Source organism: Lepeophtheirus salmonis, chromosome 7 (genome assembly GCF_016086655.4).
Source record: "Lepeophtheirus salmonis chromosome 7, UVic_Lsal_1.4, whole genome shotgun sequence".
NCBI classification, from domain to species: Eukaryota; Metazoa; Arthropoda; class Copepoda; order Siphonostomatoida; family Caligidae; genus Lepeophtheirus; species Lepeophtheirus salmonis.
In genome coordinates this window covers 41,359,829-41,377,919 of record NC_052137.2, presented here as the reverse complement: position 1 = coordinate 41,377,919, position 18,091 = coordinate 41,359,829, and positions in this window count along the sequence as shown.

The following is an 18,091-nucleotide window of genomic DNA, read 5'->3' as shown; positions in this document are numbered from 1 at the left end:
TCTGAAAGACCTCTCAAAATACACGTCGAATGCTTGGAAGGGTATTATCCTTTTTGGACTCAGAGGATGTAGGACTACCTCAGATGCTAAAGCAAAAGAATTATCAATGCAAAGGCTCTTATTGCCCAGAAGATGATGTGTACGAACCGCTACAACCCTACGAAATGAGGAGTATTTACTAGTAGCTCCAGGAAGATATGCAGCTTCATCCCTGAAAATACCTTCCCTGGGAAATGACCATTCTTGGACGATGGCTAGGAGAGAGATAAAAATTTTCCCAACTATCTCTTTTCAATACAATAACATTATAAGGAAAATTTAAAAGAAAAATAACAAACCCGCTTAGTCAGTTTTATGTGGGTTTTTTTTTTTTTTTTGTTCTTTTAAATGTCGCTGAAATTTTGATTATACATGGTGATATAAATCTTTTTCTATTTCTACAAAATAAATGACTATAGTATTTATATACAGATTTTATTTTTAAATGTGCAATCCCTTTAATTTTGATATAAGTTCAACCCCAAAACAACTAAAAATGTGAACTATAATGTTTATTCATGTATCTGTATATACGTATTAGCTTCTGTTATATTTATTAAGATATTAATAAACAGTGATTAAAAAGAATTAAGGTTATATATGGTTATAAACCTTTATCTGTAAAAAATAAAAATATTTTTTTCCAATTTTTAGATTCATCAAAAAATCATCTCTTTGCAACTATAAGATATTTACAGACTATAAGCATTCTTTCTGTGAGTTTTTCTAGATAGGCAGGTTTGATGTCATTCCATGCATTTTTTCAAAATGTTCAACTTATTTGTGGCGCACTTTTCCCAAATTTTTCTGTCAAGGTGTTCCCACAATAGCTCTATTGAATTCAAATAAGGAGATTGAGCTGGCCATTGCACGATAGATAAGATGTAAGGCTTTTTCTTAACCAGGAATTTTTTGCAGAGTTTTGATGTATTTTTGGGTCATCGTCTTGTAGAAAAACAAACTTCCTTCCAATTAATATCGGTCCAGAAGGAATGGCTAGCGTCTTTAGGTAGAATCATAACCATTCTGAAGGAATTAACTGACAATATCTCCTACTTGCCCGAGAAAAACATTACATACGAAATTAAGCCTTCCCTAAACAGCAGAACTTTGTACAGACAACTGATTAATAAAACATTTTATGGATCTTTCAGGTCCCGAGTACAAGTCTTCATGGTCCGGGTACATGGGAAAATAAGTAATGTCTGGATTCTACCTGTAGTCTCGTCTAAGTCAAGATATCCTTTCCCCCAAGTTCAGGTAACAACTGCAAAAAGCTCTTCATAATAGAATTTCCTGCATCCCTGGATATAACTACAAAGGGGAACAATTAGGGAGGGGTAAGTGGGAAATTTGTACAAATTAATTCAAGCTAAAAAAAAGTTTTTTGTTAAGAATCAAAAACTGATCTCAGTTTTTTTCTCAGTCGTCTGAATTCTAAAATATCTGGTGTTATAGTCATTCGGAACTAAGACAATTCATAGTCATTTTTTACTTTTAAAATAATCAACAACAAATTAAAAGAAGGATTAATAAAATTTATTTAAAAGTGTTTTTTATGCTTAGAAAAATATTCTTATTGATTGATCTGAATTCGACACATTTTCACTTTTAGGGTCAGAAATGATGAAAAGCGACCCCTCCTTCTTTACACTTATATAAGTTATAACTTATTCCTAGTACATAGTAATGAGGAATATTATAGCATATATTATAGAAAAATATTCAATCTATAATTTAAAAAAAAAGATCTATTTAAAAATTATGCATCTGCAAGGTTTTTTATTCCATTTTGTATTTTTTGAATGATCCCATTTTTTGAAAATTGGAGGCTAGCAAATAGAGAACATTACTTATGAATTACTAAATATAGTATAGTAATTTATACTGGCATTATATATAGATTACTTAACAAATGGATAAATTATTCACTTTTAAAATAATGCAACCTCTCTTTTATAACTATTACCTTTTTTTATTTTATTCAATAAGTTATATAAATATATTCTTATATCTTTAATTAGTTGCAAATGAGTATTATTTTGCGTAAAAAGTTATTATTCTTTCTAAACGTAAAGTATGCCTTCAAACAGCGTGGTTCCTTGTTGCCACATCTGGTCAAAAGCTGAATGATAATAAAATAAGAACTTCTTGCATAAATTTCCAACATCAAAGATGGAAAAAAAAGAAGTTTGTTTTGTATTTTGTGCAGACGTCTTTTTGCGTGTTATTTAAATTAAATTCGGATTTAGTGAGTTCAAAGTGTATTTTGGCTTTTTTATTTATATAACAAGTGTTATAAATACTAAAAGTACCTCTTTCTATTGTTGTTTTTTTGGACTACAGTATACTCGAGGTCAGTTTTTTACTGTTCTTCTCATCTTTGGGGGGAGGGTGTTTATATTTTATTTCATATACACATATAGTAGAACTGTCTGTATTTGATTATAAAGAAATAATCGGAACTATTTTTAGAAATTTCTACTAAGCCTCCTGATATACCATCTGATTATAATATCTGGAAATCATCGAGGTTTGATGGAAGAGGTTACTTAAATGTCTTCAAAGAAAATAACAGCATTCATAGAGATGCATCAGTGTGTGTAAACATATGTAGATAATAATTATAAATGGGTGACTTTTGTGCTCACAATAGAAAATGCTGAAGGTTTGTGCCTTACAGGAGAAAATGTTAAACACATTGATATTTATAATATAACAATTAATATGGTTTTAATTAGGATGAAATGGCGGGTTCTAATCCTAGATTTAGACTAAGTCAAACTTGTTTTTATACTAGATTCCTTATAGACGTTAGGGATCGAATTGATGACTTGAAAAAAACACAAGGAGATGAACATAAAAAATACAGACGTTTCATAAGAGGAGGTCACTTTTAAAATAAAAGGAGTTGACAAGGTTAATATTAGTAAATAGAAGAAATTGATTGTGGTACTTATCAATACTTTTAAAAGAGTAAATGAGGCAGATATGGTTCAATAGTTGAAGTAATTTGGTGAAATTATAGACCACTATCCCCCCAAAAAATGATAAGGCGGAGGAAAAATATAAGAGTTATAAGGAAATTTGGCGGTGACTATATTGTAGAAATTATAGCTGATCATTCGTCTATACCTCAAATTTTACTAGTTCAAGGAAGTTTAATTAAGCTGAAGTTTTCTGGAGTCAAATTTCAAAGATGCTTTAATTTTGGACACATGAAACATTATTGCATGGCAAAAACGAATTAAAACATTTGAATATGAAAGGCACTCAAAAGGCTATGCAAGAACGTCTTCCATCAAGAGCACAAATTGAAGAAAATATGGAGGCCCAATTGATAGAAGTCAAAATTAAAGATAATTCTTCCAGAATTCATACAAAATTATATCCGAAAAATAAATCGAAGATGTTATTGGTACCCAAACCGTGGTAGAAAAAGATGAATATAAGTCTTCCGGATTAAATAATGAACCGGGAAATGACGAAAAGGTAGAAGACATTAATGAGGATATTTTTTTCATAATTCATAAGCATTGCTATCCGAAAAACAAATCGAAGAGTTAAGTCTTCGGGATTAAACAATGAACCGGGAAATTACAACATAGAAAAAGTACAGACCAAGTATTCAGATAAGAGAAACGAATGTTCTCTTTTGGAAAGAGACAAGACGAATGATGAAGAATGTAGAAAGTCCAAAAAAAACAAAAACAATCGAAGCCTCATTTGGATACAATTCTGGACCGTAGTTCTTGTTCTTCCTCTGTGGGAAATAGAAGTAAACCGGATACATATCTTTCTCCTTAAGAGAGAAGAAACAGTCAAAAAGCTCTGAGTCTGGTGCTTCTTAATTGATCGTCGAACGCTCTTGTTGACTTTTTTTTCCATTTTATGTTTTTAAAATAAATCTTTCAATTAAAAAAAGTTATAAGGTAAAATTCAATCTGTGTGTTTTTATCGTCTTTTGTAACTTTTCTATTAAATAAGATAAATGCGCTCAAACACAAGTCGAACTAAACTTTATTTCTAAATCTAAGAACATGAATAAAGATCTGGAGCCTTTATATTTTCTTAATCGAAAACAGACCAGAACCACAGATTTATATCTGGAACCATTCTCCCATGATTTTAAATCGAATATGAGCATTAAAAAATACTTTTTTTAAACACCAGGGGCGGAAAAGTTAGGAAATGGAGGCATTCTTAAATAAACCATCTTCTGTCTATGTATCCAGACCTTTGATGTCTTAAGGCCATAAAATCAAAATTGTTATCCTTTTGCAATCCAAATTATCCTTTCTGCCTTTTCAAAAAATTATAATCCCTTTTTAACTTGAGATAACGACAGTAGAAGTGTTCTGACACTAGTCACGAAAAAAGTTAAGTATGTTATTTTTACAATGGGTTACTTCGGCAAGAGTGACGGGAATAAAATATGTATGACCATCAATGGAGTGACGTTTTCCGTAATTAATGCATTTGTACCAAATGAGCAGTCTACTCCTTTCTTTCAATCTATCATCAATATTCAAAAGAAAGACCCGGTTCGCTATGTATTGATTGAGGACTTGGTCGAACCTGACGGGTTGAAAAATCAATATCCAAGTTTAAAAGTCTGAGGTGATCTTTGTGTGAGGTTTAATTCGGTGAACATCTTAAAAACACAGTCCAGAAAAGTCTTCTTGGATTGACCTATCGTTGATGGCCTACAACAAAACGAAACTGTGAACTGAGCCAGCATCTACTCATAAAATAATAGAGATCAGCTGCTATTTTCATTTGAAAGGGTTTCATTTGTTTTATCAAGACAGATTCTGGGCGAAGAAACATTTGCAGAAAAATTTAAAAAATATATATATATTTATATGTCAAAATTCAATGCAAAGCAATATATGTTCTATCTCGAGCGATTCAAACTTCCACTTCATAATTTTTTCGGGGAAAAAAGAAAAAAACGAATGTATCAAAATGAAGTTGAAAAACTATTGAATTCTAGCTCCTTATTTACTCGAAACTTTGCAACAGATACTCTCAATTAATTTAGAATAGCAGAAATAGCCGAGAAGGAGATGAATGACAAAGTTATGGATGTGAGTTATTCAAACAGAAGACTTAAAAATTTGCCCAGACAAAAAAATTAACTCAGTTCCTGTGATAAAACAGATTATTAATAATGGCAATTATTAATAATGGCAATTACTAATTATGAGCCCAAAAAAAAAATGATAACTCCCTTTTTGAGAAAATATTAATTATTATTTTGATTTTAATAACTATATGTTTATTTAATTAATGATAGACAACCAGTGTTAATTTTATTTTGGTTGTCTAGTCATTGGATTTAGTGTAACAATTTTAAGAGACTGGAAATTTCAAATGTGGAATACTACGAATAAGATTATAATAAATACAATAATTCATTTGGTGGTTGCACAGCGAATAAATACATATAGCTAAGTTTTAAATTTACTTGCTTTTTTGAAGACTCAGTAAGAGAGCGGTGCGGAACAAGATGCAATTATTAGAATAAACAGCTTGAGTGGAACATTTTTTGATTTATCTCAATTAATTTTAATCAGTTTTGGATGGAAAAATATCATTTATTTCCAAGCGGTTAAAGCTGGCAACTCAACCCTCTAACCAGAGAAAATATTCCCCAGAAACTTTGATGACCTATTATTTATAAAGATCTTTTAAAAATGTGATGTATACCAACTATGTCATAAAAACTTCCGTTATCCAGGTATCAAGTGGGATATTGAAAGGAACATTCAATTATTTAACAGGAATATATGAAAAATTAACTGAAAAGGATAAAGTAGCTTGAATTATATTAGATGAATCCTACTCTGCTTAAAGAATAGAATATATGAATGGCAAAATTTATGATAAATTAATTCCTGGATACTTCCAGATGTAGAAATAGTTCCTATAGTACTATACTTCCTTAATGAAAGCTTAGTCAATTAAAGTTTTGAAACTAGTGACCCAAATTCGTTTTTATTTTGCCGTTAAGATATCAGATGCACATTCCTCGAACTTAAAAACTTTTCATGAAGAACTTCTTCATTAACCCATTCAATAGCTACTTCAAAAATATTTAAAAAATATGACACAGTTTATGTATTCAAAAATACTTATAATAACTTGTTTAAAAGTTAATTATTCAAATGTCCAATTTTGAACAAAGTCGATGTTTTACCCAAATTAGACCATGTCAGATCTCTTTGGTCATTGATAATGAAAATTCAAGTTAAATATGCTCATAAACGTTTCTGCAAATTTATTATCCTAACCTATAGAGAGGTCAAATGTTTTATTGGCGTTAATTTACTATTGGATATCAATATTCACATTAAATGTGATCCTGGATTACTCAACATAAGCATTTGCAAATAATTATAAATATAGAACTGAACAAGAAATTATAAGATTATTCTAACATGTTACTTTATAGGTGAATCACTCGACATCGAGTAATCCATATAATTATGAGTTATTCCTTTAATGATTTATAGCATTCATATCTATATATAATGTAATAAATAAATATCAGGAAGTAAAAAATGAACTTGCTGTCATAAATTATCAAAATCAATTTGAAATGAAATAAATATGAGCCTAACTTCTTTATGTGCAATGTCTTCAGTTTGAGTAGTGCCAATAATAACGATTTGTTGCATTAAAATAGGCAAAATTTGGACGAATTAATTTGTTGAATAATCCACAATTAGATTGTTAATCCATAATATAAGCTTAAAATGTCTTAGGTTTTAGGTACATATTCAAACAGATATATTTTATATACATGTAGATTATTAGTTATAAATAAATTAGCACAGCTAATAACGTCCTGTCGATACTAAATTTCACACCCTACTCTTAAACGGAAGAGGAAAATAATATAAAATAAAAACAACGCTAATTAAGTGATGTGCTGGTTTGATTTGTATTCGCTACTGTACTCCCCCCCCCCCTCAGTGTGCTTGTAAGATCAATCTGTCATTGAATTCGTCGTTGGAGTTATCTCTGATGGCATGAGTGATGGTTTAATACGATCGATACCAATGGTTTCGTGCTTCCCACCTTTGTCGATCTTAAGAATTTTATAGGTGTGCTCCATAACCTTCAACGGACAGACATAGGGCGAGTCCAGCGCTTTGGTAATAGGTGGAAATCTAATAAAAACATTCTAGGCATTTGCTAATACACGGGGAATGTACCACGGGCATTGTTGTTGTCTCGTGTTAGTAGGAACTAAAGATGACATGGTAATCTGTAAACGATCTGCAAGACTCGAGACGTCTGTAACAGTGTTTGTAGTAGTATCTTCTAAGAATTGTCCAGGAAGACGTAAGGATGTACCATAAACAAGTTGTCTTGCTGAGTAACTGATGTATTCTTTCAGTGTAGAGCGGATGTTCAATAAGATGTGCGGCAGAGATTCGATCCAATTACTTGCAGATGCTCAAGGAGATGCCTTCAGTTAGCAATGAAGTCGCTACACCGTACTATTCGCTACCAGATGGTAAACTGTCGTCTTGAAGTGCTGACACACCATAAAATGGTCAAGCTTTTTGAATAGATGAGATACAAATTGTCGTCCACGATCTGTTGTGATCTTTACTGGGGCACCATACCGTCCATACCATCTCTCGACAAAGGTATTCGTGACTGTTTGAGTATTCATATCTTGCATTGGAAGTGCTTCCAGCCACCGAATAAAACAATCTACTATTGTAAGCAGGTATTTAAATCCTTGAATTACAATGATAGGGCCAACAATGTCTACATGGATCTCTTCAAATCTTCCATCCATTTTGAGAAATTGTCCAATGGGTCACTTGGTGCGGCGTACTTTATTTGATTTTTGGGATTGTCTGATATCTTTCTACGTAGCTGGCCAAACAAAACGATCTGTTACTAATTTAATCGTTGGGGATGCTCCTGGATAGAAAGGTTCGTGGTCCAAAACGTTACGCCTCATCCCTGCTGATACAAAAGGTCGTGTTGTATCCGTAGAGACCTCACAAAGTATACTGGATTTGCTGGAAAGACGTAGCTGACGTTCAAATTTAAGTGACGAGTCGAGGGATGTTAGTAGTGCCTCTAGTTCTTTATTCTCTTCTTGTAACTTTGCCAGGGTATCTAAATCCACTTTGGGTAACTACTTGAAGAGATGGCCTCGAAAGTACATCGGTTACCTTGTTTGCAAAACTTGAGACGTGTCTAATGTCGCTTGTGAACTCAGATATAAAAGTCAAGAGCTTATTTCATGCAGTAAATTCTTATCCGACGGAGACTTGAGTGCATATGACAACGGTTTATGATCTGTTAACAAATGAAATTGCCGCCCCTCAACAAAGTAGCGAAAATATTTGGTCCCAAGATACACTGCAAGCAATTATCGACCAAATGTGCTATATCTTGCATCAGAGGATTTAAGTTTCTTTGAAAAGAATGTAAGTGGTTGCAAATCGTAAAGTGGATGTTGTATCCCCTCAATAGCTTCACGAATTCTATCTCTGAGGTCTTGAATCGACGCTGGGCTGTTGGTGTAGACCTTATCTTTCACGTGGCCCCAAAAGAAGAAGTCGGAAGGTGCTAAATCACAAGATCTTGGTAGCTAATTGCGATCACCTCTTCGTGAGATAACATAGTGCAGAAAATTTTCGCGTTGCTTGTATGGCACTAAGCGCACCTTGTTGAAAGTAAACGTAGTCTCGATCAATACCATACAATTCCGTCCATAAAAAATCATTCGATAGTGCAATCCATTCACTGTTCACTTGTTATTAGAAAATCTTATATATACTAATTTTAGAAATCAAATCAGAAACATTATTCTCAACACTTTTAATCAATTAGAAAAGGGAGTTCAACTCCAAATGTATGAGACGAAACATGAATTACTTTATGTGAAGTCATCTATAGATAAAAACAGGCTCATCAAGAGCCCCTATTCTCCAATTAAAGAGAAATATGATGAACTACGAAGAAACAGACAATCTCATATTATGTTATGTATATTCCTTCAAAAAATGTCTTCCTTACATTAGGTTTAATAAGAGGTCCCTCCTCTATACTCAATAATAAAAGCGATCTGCGGTTAAAAGTTAGATTTGAAAGAATAAAAGGAAATCTTCTATAAAAAATTAGCTCTTTCTTCGACAGAATTGAATCATATTTGATAATTACGTTTGGAATACTCATTCACGTTTCAACTCCTAAAAATGAAATTTTCCCACAGAATCATTTACCTCACGATCCACAATTCTATGATTGATCACTTAGATCACAAATGAGGGGTTTCAATGGACAATCGGATAAGTCCCTATCTTTGTGTTCATGATGCATAACTCTTTAACAGAAATTAATTTTTCTTTACTACATTTTTTATTCAATTAGGAAAATTATTTATTTAAAGGTTCTAAAAACGAGGTTGCGTAGCTTGTGTTTTCAAGATGTTAAGTAATATATGCTTTAAGAAACTCAACAATAAATACATTACACATTAATTATCAGCGATCTTTTAACTTAAGAAAACTTTTATAGGAAAATATGAATTTCTTTTGACATACTTTAAAAGTTAGTGAGTCGGAAGTCCTTTTCTGAATTACTAAATCACTCGTCATCATAATTAAATACTCGAGAGGATTTAGGAAAACTATATCTGTATATTTAATATATAGATATCTTAAACATCTATATTCAATAAATAAATTAGTGAAGGCTTAAATGTGACAAAACTGTAAATAAAAACGATTGTTCCCGTATTCATTGTCCCTAACACTTAAAAATATTTTCATATTTATCATTTGTAAATAATTGTGTAATGCAGCTCCATAAAAATATATTTATTTATGTGATTCATTAATTTAAGTTTATATTTTTCTTTTGTCTTAATTTTTTAGAAATATTTAACAATAGATCAATTTACTACGATTTACACTTATTACAATTATATATATATCTAAATATCTCGGTATGTAGAAAGACGTAAGATTTTTGTTGACTACTCTCATTGGTCAAAGGTATATTCATAGGTGGATTTGCTTCGTTCAAGAATGCCGTAGTAGTTACAAGGGATCAAAGTCTAAAAAAATCAGTGTACTATTTACTTTTCTTGTTGTTTTCCGTTACACCTTTAATTTTGGTATTTTACACTTTATCGGTAATTTTGAAAGCTATTTTGAGATTACTTATTTTCCAGCAAATGTTGCAACTAAACGAAGCAATAGCTTTAAAAAAATTACACAGGGTGAAAGAATAAGAATTTATCTACATTAAATATAAATGACGTGAAATTGATTTTTCCCAAATAATTACTGAAATTCCACCACTGTTAGGGGGATCCCCAAAACACTTAAAGACTTCCGTGCACGTTTTTTTCAAGTTTTTCTGACATTGCCATTTTGTAAAATATCAATTAATAAAGGAAAAGCATAAGAATACCCCATACCTAATATCCCCTCGCACACTTTCTCTTCTTTTAACGTAAGTATTCATTGCATAATACTATTAATTCATTCTTCTTTCATCTTTTTCTTTTGCTTCTATTCCAACTAATAGTCTGGTAGCCTACCACGGAAGATTTCACCCATAAAATACAGAAGGTTTGACCCCCTCAAATTATTAATGTGACCCAAAACATTTTTTTTTTTTTTTTTTTTTTTTTTTGTCAGCCTCTGGACATATTTTTTTTAAACCATAAGTTACATGGACAAAACTTGAACTAATTTATAATACTATGTCAGGGCATTATTTTCAGTCAGAAACTTGAGGCCAGACCCCCATAAGATACTCCGAATAACGGTCAAATTTACATTTTTTTCAGCTCATAAAGGTACATGCACAAAACTTGCATCAATGTATAGTACTATGTCACGACATCATAAAAAACCAATACTGACAAAACAAATCCGTTGGAAAAATGAGGTCACACCCCACCCCCAAAGTCGCCCCAAAAACGTTGAAGTTACGATTTATTTCACCCCCATAAATACATAGACAAAATGCAGCAAGCATTAAGAAGCTGATAGTCTTATGTCGTACCATCCTGCAAACATACCGTCTCCAAACAACGTTGTTATCCGCACAGCCTACGCCGATTGTCTTGTAATTGGTTTAGGCTGCTGTTCCACTGACGACCTTCATTGAAATATGGATAGAAGCCAGATTACAAGCCAATAACACTCAGCGATATATAAGCATAACTCAAATACATGAAGCCCTTGGCTATAGATTCTACGAATCACTGAATGCCTATCGTGCCTTCACGGGTAGTGACTATATATCGTCATTCAATAGGAAGGGGGAAATAAAACCACTAAATCTCTTCCACAAAAACAACGAAGCACAGTCTGCTTTTAGTTAGCTTGTTTCAGACTTAGCCAGAATTCAGTAATGTGCAGTTGAAAAGTTTGCGTCCAATTTGTACAGCCAGAAGAAAATGCCATCTGTTAATGAAGTGCGGGTCCAGTTTTTTGGTCAAGTACAAACCAAAGAAAGCTGAGGAACAAATCATAGGCCATTTCTTATAATAAGAATCAGACTCTTTTAATTGAGCGGTAAAGTCCTACAACTTTATGTAGATCAAGCAGCATTTGAAGATCTGAAAGCTATGGACTTCACCCTAAAAGAAAGGTGCACCTTAAGTACCCTCCCAATACACCCGTAACTAAAGAAAGTGAGGAAACAGTGGAAAATTGCGAACCCTGTGTATATAAGTCTAATCAACACAAAACAACTACCATTGTTTATGATAGTGCAAGTAATTGTAAATGCCTGTGTTGATGCTGGTACTAATAAAGATAATTGTAAAGATACTCCAAAAGCCAAGGAAACTGGCCTGTTAGAGAAACTGCTACTGAGGACCACGGAATACCAGAAGGAAAATTCCAAGTAAATCAAGCAGCAGGTGGGAAAAACTCTGGACAAAAATGAACTATTTATTCAAAAAGTCGTGATGGCAAAAAGCAGACCAAAAAAGAAATGTTCTTCGATTTGGCTGCCTGAAATCCTATTATTAGATCAACCCAAACATAAGAAACCTAAATGAGGAGCTGCTCTTATATCAACACTGCTTACCAGCTAGCTCTGAATTTAATCTCAGAAAATCTCAAATAGCCTTAATAACAGAGCAATACCTCCGTAAAACAACAAAAAGCCTTGCTCTTAGTAGGTATATAATCCATTACAAACATGGGTCAAAATTATGGGAACTTTTTAATCATTATAAATATGAAGGAAAAATTGGTATGCTGAATTCTGATTTAAGATTTATCCATTTTTTTCAGTACAAACTTGTTCCTAAATTGGAATATACATTTTGTGTCGTTATTATTTTGTCGTCAATTATACATGGCAACAGGAAACGATTGTCTGTGAGAATGAAATAAATTAATTTTCCTATGAGACTGATAGAAAAAGTAGAATTACAAGTCATTCATTCATGGGGGGGATTGAGAATCTCGACTGACAAAAAATTTGTCTTGGTTCTATTACATTAGATCCGATTCTAAATGTTCAAGAATTGGAATTTCTAAGACCGAGAATTATGAATCCTTATATCAAACTTTTCATGCCTAAATGAATCAATAAAATATGAAGCCATCAAAGGACGTGTTCCAGACGTTGATGACTATTTTTAAAAAAAAAACTCAGCAGGGATCAAAAGTACTTATAGAAATTTGCAGAAATGTACAAAATGGGGCACATTCAATCCCAAAGCCTTCCCTAAAAAAACATCCAGGAAGTGTCCACAATACTGGATGGATTACTAGAGCATGAAACCGGATGAAAGAACTAGAAAGCATAGATAATTAACAATACATCATTCAAGGTCAAAAAATCAAAGATCATCCAAAAGTCGGATTTTATAGCTTTAGATAGTGAGAACTCTTGCACATCTTTTTCGATATTTTTATACACATCAAAAATAATAACGTCTTATATGTTTTTGTTATTTTCTAAAAGCTTAGAATGAGAATTTAACTTATAGTACAAATGTTCATATATGTGTATTGTACATAGTTTAATTTACTATTATTTGTTAAATATAAGTAAACGAAGAAAGGAAAATTGCAACGCGCTTTTTATATTAGTCTACACTATATTTCTTTGATAAAGTCCACAAATGTCCACAAGGAAAACAAATGGGATCACCTTTAATCCATCAAAATCAAGTGCTAAAGTCTTCTCAAATTCAAATAAATTAAGATCTAAATACTTTGAATTGAATAAAGTAAGTGACTATATCGCTGTCAAATCGTATCTGGGTCGACAACCGTCAAGTTGAGCACCCTGATACTATTATATATAGAGACGGGTCCAAAGATGAGAAAGGCTATCACTCGAGGTGGCATGTCAATTCATCAATCATGAGCATCATTAAATAAAGAAGTAATTGTCTTCCAAGCAGAAATCATCGCCATCACACAATCAGTCTTACATCTTCAATCTTCTTAACCATCTAAAAACGTAATAATTCGATTGGACTCTATATCGGCAATTACTGCTATTCTTACTGCTTAGTCCAAGGTTAGCCGTGAATTTTTGAACTTTTTTGTCACCTTGGGGGTCTAAAAGAAGTTCAGCTGTTGATGCTTGTACCATTTACCATTGACACGGCATTACCTCGCTGACACAAAAATACCCGATGGATTTTGTTGTCAGCTGTGGATTCCCTCTTCTCCCTTGATACGTCATGGCAATGTCATAACCTATTCTTTTTGATATATACACAAAGTAATGAGTTATTCTATACTTATTCTCCGTTTCTAAAAGAACAGGAATACAATTTATTGTTGATCCCTCGTCATTTATATAATATATATATTGGCGATTTTATTATTACTATGAAGAAAGTTTGGCTATCATACACAATTAATAATGTATAACTTCATTTTTAATACAATATTACAAAGCAATATTATACTGTATCGAATAAAATATTACGAAGGAATATTATAAAGTATCGAATAAAATACAATGCAAATTTTAATAATATATAATTCATTTTAAAAATGATGAAGAAACCAGATGATTTCGGGTCTTTTTTAGTTTCTTTTTAGATAAAAGGTTGCATAATTCAATAAAGGTAACCCCATGATGAGTTCGAAATTTTTTAATACCACCTGGAGGCCATAGCAGAACATATGAACTTTGTCTACTTATAAAGCTATAATATTTCTCATAGTTGTCATTTTATTTCAACATCAAGCAGTATTTTAATAGAAACTCTTCCATTTTGGGAGAATATTTGAACTCTCATAAATTTGTTCTCGAGCAAAAAAATAATAGTTTAACTGAATGTATAGAATTCGAAATCAAAGTTGATTTATGTTAAATGATTTTCTAACGTACATGCTTAAAAAAATTATTTAACTAATCATTTCAACTGATGAATTTGTCCTCCAAAAATGAACTATCAACTTCAGTTTTTGTTTGTACAAGATCATTATTTTGTAAGTTTCATTCAAATAATTAATTAATATGAAATATTATACTTTGATTGATCTTATATGTGATTAATTCATAAAATTGGTAGAGTTGAGTGTATTTGCGGAATGAGTTAAATGCATTTGGAGTCGCATAACTCAGAACAACGATCACAAAAAATGATTCCAAACTATAAATTAAGAATAATTGATCCTTAGGTGTGTGTACTTTTAATGAAATTGTTTATATGGATTTATTATTTTAGGTACTGAGAATTAAAATTTAATTTCTAGAGTAGGATTCGAATATATTCTTGTTGGTGGTGGTATTATATTTTAAGATCCTGGCTTCGAATTTGCAGTTATCAATATGAGTAAATACATGTGACTCTGCTGACGCTTGGCGTACAAATCAGCCATAATTATTACTTCATGGGAATTAGATGTACCTAGATACTAAAAATTACATTATTTTGATCCTTGTAAGCTCATGAATGAGAAAATCGATAGAGTCTCACTGATGTTTCCAATTGGTTCTATTTGGGCACCAAATATAATAGCCTTTTTTTATCCTAATGAGGTAATAACATAATTATTGCAACATTATTTCATATTATAATATTAATCTTACTCTAATTCCAAATCCATTCAACTCCATGCGTAAAAAAATGCAAATTTACTCATTCCTGGCTCAATTAAATTTAATTACTTAAAATTTGATTATTGTGATCTTTCTAAGCTCTTGAATTGGGGATATGAGTAATCAATACAGTCTGTATGAAATACCTTATCCTTTTATGTTCGGTTACCAACATATAAATACGTAATCATCGTAATGAACTAATTGCATTATTATTAAATGATCAATAGAGGATATAATATTTCATATTTTTTGAATGAAACTTACAACATAATTTTGTATTAACCACATCTAAAGTTGACATTTCATTTTTGAAGGGCAAATTCATCAGTTTAAATGATTAGTTTAATAATTTTGTTAAAATTTACTTTAGAAAATCTCTTAATATAAATCTACTTTGATTTTGAGTTGTGTACATTATGTAAATCAATTAATACTTACCTTACAGGAAGAAAAAACATGTGTATTTTTATCTTTTTTACTTCATTAATAGGTATATTACCTTATACTATTGTAAATAAGAGTATATTGTAGTTAATTTATGTAACATTAATACTAATAAAAATAATTTGACCGTATTATAAACTTATTTTTATATATTTTTAATATTATCATTTACTTCAGAAACTAGTTGTTTTGTCATGCACTTGAAATTTGACCGTAATATAAAATGATCCTGAATCCACTTCTACTTTTTCCAATGACAGAATAGACTCCCATCCTTATAAATGCACTCAGTGTCATAGATTTGAGTTGTTTGGTATGTACATTCAAATCAATGAAAGAGTTTTCAAAGAATATTAGAAAACGAAATAGAGTAGACTTTGGAAGAAGTTTCAATGGAAGAGATGCATATGAAGAATAATAAGTCTCTTTGTTCCCCACTTTACATTTTATTCCAATATTACTCCTCTTGATTTAACATATCTTCAGTTATCATAGAAGTATATATAGATTCAATACAAGATATAGAGGGACGGATGTGTAATTGAACCAGTCTATGATAAAGTAACAGATTTGGACATTAAAGGACACCTGAAAAATAACTGATACTTCCATTAAATGAGATAATATCCATCGAGTAAGGTGCAAGAACCTTCTGTAAAGAGATGAGATCCCTTAATATGATGGATATCCTAATGTCATAAACACATAAGAGTTGAATGGAACTATGAATTGACTCAGATCCATATATTCAGATGTTCCGTGAAAAAGATCCATCCAAACCATCTTTATTGTCTTATAAGTAATTAATTTGATGACTAAAGTCCATCATAATAACTTGAATAACTGTTCTGACAAAAAAGTGCTAACTTTTTTTATTTTATTTATTTCTCCTTTACCCGATGAAGAAGTTTGTTTGTAAGAGGTTTCGTGAGCTTTCTCATTCCCTCTTGTTTAGATTTTACTGAGTAAATCCATCATTTTCATGAAAGAAACAATGACTAAGGATTTCAAATATTATGTAAATTGGAAGAGTTACTTAAAATACCACGTGAAATTGATATAAAGTTACAACTACGACAAATAATATAGCTTTATTATTGTACAAAGTTCATATGAGTTCGCCATGTCGAATTTCTTATAAAAATATGTTTCTCACTACAGGCTGCGTGATTTGAGCTTGTGCTGCTTCTGACCAATGTTACTTGAAAACATAGAACTCATTACTATTTACTTAATTAATATTTTATATTCTAATTTGTAAAAATCTCTTGATCCTTGTATTTTTCTCAATGTTTTATCACTGATATGATGACTCCATAATCTGAAGGGAATATTGAGTCGTGTTCATCATTGCCATCTCTACGTGTCACAGCGGTGGATAATACTTTCGTCCCATGATTGAATGTCTATAATTAGAAGAATAAAGGATCAGTCATTTTCTTTCAAGGATGGAGGTCCATTGCGTTGTCATTCTGTTGATGCTATGAGTTATGACCAACTTAGTTAAAGGAAGTATTTGTGAATTCAATGAGAGTTACCGTTTCCCAATTCTTTTTTTTAAATTGTCTCTTAGTATGATGACTTATCGGATTCGGATGTCTCAGGACTTGGACTTAGAGATATGGGGACTTGGACACATAAAAAATATGTTCTACGGCCATCTAAGGATCTCTGTGCTACTGCAATGGAAAAAATGATGTGATATATTTTTGTGTACAAAGTTACAATCATCTCCATGTATTGATAATTTGCTATGAAGTTGGATAATACCAGAGCTGTGGTACTCGAGTCACTGTATCTGGACTTGTACAACATAGCATGAGGGCATGGAGACTTTGAGTAGTCTCGGAGTTGTAAATATATAACTTGAACACGGAAAAGGTGGACTCGACTACAATACAGGATGTTATATTCAAATGAAGGAGTATTTAGTTAAAAGTGATTGGGTCATCTAAGGATTTATGTGTATGAAGTCAAGAAGAACATCATTATCAATTATAATCTCCACTCTAGATGTATTTTAACTAATACTTTAGTGTTTATGTTAATGAATAACACAAGCTTGAGTTAGGAAGGTGAGCTCATTAGACGTGTTTCATTAATTAAACTATCAAGTAAACAACTATAAATAAATATTTATTCATCATATATATAAATTAATTATTATCTTTATTGACACGATTATTAATTTGATTTAAATAAAATATTATAAAAGCTACAAATAAATTACACGTTCTGAAATATTCGTGACCTGTGCAATGAACTGCCATCTTTTATAACTTTACGACTGCATGTTATGTTCAAGAGTGTCTTCTTCATACGGAGAGATATATATTTTACTGAAATCACATGTGTCATGGTGAGATAATTATCTATTTCATCTTATGTATCTAAAGCGTGAGCTGATAAACTTCCAAATATTGAATTCATGGCAATATTAGTAAGAACTTCAATTAACATTTTTTTATTCGAAAATGATAGTCATTAATTTCGAAATATTTTTTGACTTAGAAATAATAAACAG